Consider the following 7,098-nt stretch of genomic DNA (forward strand, 5'->3'; position numbering starts at 1 on the left):
TATATATATATAAAATATTAGTCATAATACATATTTAGACCTTAAGTCTCTTTGTCATCCTAGACATAACATCATAAGAGTACAGTAGGGACACGACCCTTACAACATAATCATAAGTACATAATAATACTACACTTTACAGTAAACTATAGTTTAGGAGATCATTGGACTTAAGGATTTCTTTCGTTGAGGTTGGGAATCACATATCAGTATCCTCATCTTTTAATGACATCTTTCAAGCATCCATAACGTAAACTTTGTGTAAAAAGGTAAAAAAGAATGGTGTTAGTACAAGAATACCTAAGTATAGCAACCAGGAAAAAACATGCATTTAACAAGGACATTTTTCTTGAATTCATACATCACGCCTTTTTGAGAAAATCAGATATATTTCATTGTCAAACGTAACATAAAATCATACAATGCATTTAAGGTCATTTAGAGTCATTTTTACAGTAAACTTCTCATTTACAGTGATTATTTTTCCCTTTATAGTGAACTCTTTTCTTCTTAATTCCATTAATCCTCAAATTAACTCTTTAGTGATACTTTGTGAAATTCATAACCTTAAGGCCACAAGAAAATCATATATATATTCTACACAATCCAACACACACCATCATAGAAGTTTAGTACACTACAAGACCCATTCAAATCAACACCATAAGGAGTGAACTCGATTCACTTTGTACATATACTAATTTCACTTCACATAGAACATTATGAAACCTTACTCACATTCTCAATCTATGTCTACTAGTGTAATGTACATGTGAACCCCCATAACCTCACATATACTTAGTAAACCTATCATAAGATCACAAGCCTTCACATTCAATTCATACATCGCATAGCAAGTGAAGACAACATCTTTTAAGTCAACAAGACATTCATTATGTAGTCATTAAGTCCAACATTATGAATATACAACAAGATTACTACATATAGGCTCATATCATGCATTTCATCACAACAAGTAAAAAAACACTACAAAGTCATGCATAAGAAACATAAACATAGTCACATGCATTAGAACACCTCCCTACGACATCCCACAAGAGCCACTTGTTCAATGCGTACGTTAAGTCCCATACCCCAACCTACACTAAGAAACCACCATTAGGTTATCCTAGTTAGGGTCCTTATTTCACTTCCATTATCCATTTTACATTATGGAAACTATAGATTTAACCGACACTAAGACCACGGGATCTACATGAAATTTGATGTTGTAGAGACTTACACCAATGGAAGGTGTTCTTACCTAGAAAATGTAGAACATTAACACATGCTATCATACGAGTGAATTCACTTTCTAGATCCTATGTGGCAAGCATAGTTTATGGAACTATGAGATATACATGACCCCCTACATGCTCATTAGCATTGGAGCCTCATCTCATGAGAAACCATGGGTGGATCTTACTAAAGGAAAGTCAACACCTCATGTGGAACCATAGGTGAATCTTCCTCCAATGGAAGTCAACACCTTATGAGAACGCAATGGTGAATCTTCCTCCAAGGAAAGACAACACCTCTAATTGTCAAGTTTACTCGGTGCTAATCTAAGTTCACTTTATTAAAAAGCTCTTTTATTAACATTACTTATAAAATTTAGGCATTAGGAGTGTCATATCCTCATATTCTTAGCTCATAGGTCTTAGATGAGAGTTCATCAACCTAAATCATGTGAGAAACACTTTCATTTGGACATTGAATATGTAAAACATCATCTTGTTTAGGGTACTCTTGACAACACCTATCAAGTTCCCCTTTATTGAGTAGATCATCATTCATGTGTGTGTGTATAGACATATATGTGAGAAATCCTTTCACATAACACATTAAAACCACACATGTTCATACTTCATCTCATTCATGCATAAGTGTAGAAGTGTAACTATATGAGATATCCTTTCATGTAAACACATTTAGAAACTAGGTATAATCATACTTCATCGTACCATATACTTCACATTATAGCATATAAGACATATTCATAACATGTCCATACATTCATTTTAATGTACATAAAAAACAAACCTAAGAACTATCCTATCAAGGTACACATGTGCAATCATATACAAAGTCCCATACCCTTTCCCATACTTGTACACCTAACAAGTCATCCTAGTTAAGGAATACATAATATACTTCACATACATTTAGCTTACATGTATAGTAGTAGACATTAAGTGAATATGAGAATAACCTTTCATTAGATACCATGACCTTTTGCTACATTGCAAACATGCATAATATGTTAGTGTATGTGTACATTGGTTGACATGATCACATTATGGCTATCAACCAACACATTGAGGTATCCACCCTCTTATGACCACAATGCACAACCAAGCATAGAACACACAACACATTTTAGCATAGGAGGCAAGCTAACTTCATATTACACTTCAAGACTCCTAACTTTAGCTATTCACACATTCACATAGTTATACATGGGTAGGGGTCATCAATCGTTGACACTTAATTAATGGAAGCACCTACACATGAACATAACCATTTACATTCTTATAACAGTTGCTACATAACCTAGATTCACAACTAGAATAAAAGACTATGCACAAGTTACACATAGTATGATCATCATAACTACACACTCATATATTCATCAATTTAAATTCAATATAGTCAACAAATATATGTAATGATAATAAAAAAAACACCGCCACTATAAGTGGACCATACCAAACAATGCCATACAAGGCTTCATCAACTACAATAATATTGAAAAGTAAAGGAGAACAATAGACTTTACCAATTCATAAACCTTTTGATCAACATTGATTAATACACCTTTTTCATCAACAATACATGTATAGGGCAGTAGCTAAATTTACTTTAATGAAGAAAGAAACCATGTATAAGTCGTTACAAAATCATACTACAACCTAATACAATACATCACATATTTACTACAAAGTAGAGAGTTATAGATCATCAACAAATTTCCCTAGTCTTGATCATAAATAATACTATATCAATAATATACATTTAGGGCAGTACATAAAAATATCGAACATCATAGCTAATCATGTTTCATTTACCCTAGAATATAGTCACCATATAGAGTCTATAGGCTAGAAGAACCTAAATCAATCCATACCAATTCAATTTTTATCTATTCATATTTAATCAATTATACCTTATTATCATAGCATCACACATGTAGGAAGTATCTAAGACAATCACCATATTCAAGTAACATAACAACCATCCTAACGTCACGATCACAAGTTACCACATGATAGACTAGCGTTATTCAAAACCTTCAAACTTGACCCTCATGGATCATTCCTCAAAAATTCATCATTAATACACATAGTAGACAGTAGGTATAGGCATATTAACATAATTGAATCACAATTCGATATACATGAGATCAACATCATCAAGCCATACATAGCTAAAATCGAGTTTGTGAGAGAGCATGGGTTCATCATGTGATTGGATCAAAAATCACGTCCAAAAAAGTAGATAATCATAAATACATTAATATTATTCTTTTGAAACCAATTTGAGAAAGAATCCATGGGAATCCAAGCTCCAAGTTGTTCTTGAGCTTCACCTTCAATGGAGGTTTCTAAAGAGGATATTTTGGGAGAGGGAGGTTATGATTTTAAAAGGAGGATTGGGTATGGGCTTTTCCCATTTTTAAACAACCTAATATACCCAAAAATAGGTAATAAACTGCCTAATGTAATTTTAGCATGTGGGGTTAAAAGAAACGGTGTGTAGGCATGCAGTTGCAGGCAACCATCGACGGGCAAAAACGACGCCCAGTAGGTCCATCGACGGACCGTACTGCAGGCTATCGTTTAGGCCTGAGTCTTTACAACTGCCTTAAGCCTTCACCAGGATAAGTTTCCGTCGACGCCTTACCATCGATGGGCCATTGGTGAACTGACGAGGCACCGTTTAGCAATGTCAATTGACACTGCCAAGGCAATGTCTCAGCAGCCTTTGGGTCCTTCTTGAGGGCCTCTTGCGGGTCCCTTGGGGAGTCTTACCCGAGCGTTTCCAACCTAAATGTATACCTTAACATTTAAAGTACTTTCCACATAAGTTTCACCCAAAATATTACACGCAACGCCTTCTAATGTGGCATGCACACTCAAGACACACACATGCATTCTCAATGGCTAACTTTCGAACGTCTTGGACGTTTGAACTCTAAAATTCATGAAACTCAACACACTTCCTATAAAAGTCATTATAACTCATACAAGGACCTTACAATATAATGATAAACATAAAAGCTCATAAAAACACATAAGGCACCTTTGGTGACTAATCGTTGAACGTCCTGGTCATCCCTTGTCGTTTGACTTCCAAACAATTTCAAATAACCCATGCTACTTTAAAACACTCTATTAACATGTTAAAAATATTATAGGAACATTTGAGTCTCTATACACCCTAAGTCATTTTGGGGTTTTTACAGCAACCATGCAAAATATGTGTTTAAAAGAGACAATTTCACTTAAAACCATGGATAATGCCTTTGTGTGAGAACTTCATAAAACTTTGATACAATAAGTATTATACCATTTACATGCTTAATACAGTAACATTCATTGGTGATACATCATATAAAATCACACATTGCGTTTAAATCAATTTAGGACCACTTTGAAGTAAGCCCTTTTCTATTTACAGTAACCTTCTTTTCGTCTTTAAAATGAGCTTCTTCTTGTTCTAACTTCTTCACTTTCCCAAGTAACCCGTTAGTGACACCTGGTATAATGTATAAATAATGTCCCATAACGCTATCCATACTCAAGAATCACCTTCAGGCCACAAGGAAACTAAACCTACAACCTTTAAACTTAAACATACATCCATAGGACCATTTCACTTAACAAGGCACATACTTCACATTACACTAAACATAAGACTTTACTCACAATCCTAATATAAGTATACTAGCACAATGTATATGTGAAGCCTATAACCTCATACATACTTACAAAACCCATCGTAATATCACAAGCATCATTACATGTACTTCACACATGAAGCTTAATACTATAGTTAACTACGTGTAACCTAAGTACGACGGTCATTCATATAGCCAATAAGACCAACATTATGCACATAAGGAGAGACCTCATCATATAGACTCATTAGTACTCATACCATGCATATCATCACAATAAGTAGGGAATACTATAATGCCATGCAAAAATACATAAACATATACATATAAATTATAACTCCTTCCTAGAAATCCCTTCAAGAGTTACTTGTGCAATACATAGGTGAAGTCCCATACCCCACCTACACTAAGAAACATCCCTTAGGTTATACTAGTTAGGGTCTAGTTCTTTACTTCCATTGTCCATTTTACATTAGGGAAATTATAGCTTTAACTGACACTAAGACCATGGGTGCTACTTGGAATTTGGTGTTTCAGAGCCTTACACCAAAGGAAGGTGCTCTATTTAGAAAAAGTAGAACATTAACACAGGATATCATACTAAGTGATATAACTTGCTAGATCCTATGGGGCATGCATAGTGTATGGAACTTGGAGGTATATGTGGAAACTCTCTTTATGACAAATGAGGCATTTTAGTTATTCACTTATGGAACCCTCTTTATGACTATTGAGGCATTGTATTTGTCGACCCCGTGAGGACTATGGTGAACAAGCCTTCCCACATTAGGAAGCGACACCCCTCATCTAAGTTCACTAGATGCTAAGCTAAGTTACCTTTATTGAGAAGCCTTTATTAACACTACTTTATAAAATTAGGCTTAGGAGATTTAACTCCACATATGCTTATCTTATAGGTCATAGATGATATTTGATTAGCCTAACTCATGTGACAAGTCCTTTCACCTGGACGTAGCATATTCAAGCACCGTCTAGTTTAGGGTACACATGAGAACACATTTCAAGGCCCCTTTATTGTCTATATCATCATACATGTTTGTTTTTTACACATGTATGTGAGCAATCCAAAGAGCTTCACATAAGATTTCCATAAATTGATATTTGAGGAAAGCGAATGCATTCATAAATATGAGGAGTAAAATACTGAGAGAAAAAATCCAACCATTGTGGATTTCAAAGGACTTTTGCAAGGTTGTTCTTTGAAATTTTGTAATAGAGAAATTGTAGTTGATTATAACTTATGAATTTCATTCACATTGCTATGGAACACTTGGAGGATGTTGTTTTTCCTTCTCTTTTTTTTTTGGGTCTATGATTGGCTAAAATGCTATTTTTTTGGGGGGGGGAGGGGAGGGGGGTTTACCATGTGACCAATTGTTAATTTTTACTAGTGTGTCATTGATTTGCGAAAAATGGTATTAATTTGAAGTGGGTTTGAATTGCTGCGTTTTGCGGTCGTGTTGCATGATAACTGTAACAAGTTCAGTGTTTTGTGCTTGCTCAACAGTGAAGTGTAGAGAAAAAGTAAAAAATTTAGCATCCTTAGTAGTGGGTCAGCATGATTTCAACTTGAGAAAATGAAACGTGGAACCTATCCTTTGTATCTAGCTCGAGAGAGTGGATTTAATGAGGACGAGGGTTGAGCATCTTCCGGCTAGTTTTGAAGTTCGAGAGAATTTGAAAAAGATAATGTAATTGTTTGAGAGAAAATTTCTTTACATATATTCCTACCTACCCATAACAATTTATCCTATTGTGAGAATCAATGTTCAATGTTGAATTAGATTGATAATTATAAACTGAAATTTGATGGTTAAATCAAAAAGTTTCAGTCAGTGTTCAACTGAAAAGATTGTTGTCGTATGATACGCTCAAATTACAGTTCCATAAAGAAGTATAAGCGGTTGTATCAAGTAAAGAACCCAACTATTAGGGTAGGGTCGATCCCAAGAGGAAAATGTCTTAGACATAACTTCAATATACCATTACTTCTATTTAGTCAAGTCCTTTCCAAAAACTAGTAATTAAAGGGGGTGGGTTCTGTGAATCAAAAGTATTGTAATATTGCGAAATCAAACAAGTAGCAAGAGTGAATTATTTGTGTTTATCAAGTTTTGAGAGAAACTAGGGTGTAAGTGTTCCCATAGGTTCATAACACCATAATCCTATCTATAACA

The sequence above is a fragment of the Solanum pennellii genome, chromosome 11 (assembly GCF_001406875.1).
Source record: "Solanum pennellii chromosome 11, SPENNV200".
Taxonomy (NCBI): Eukaryota; Viridiplantae; Streptophyta; class Magnoliopsida; order Solanales; family Solanaceae; genus Solanum; species Solanum pennellii.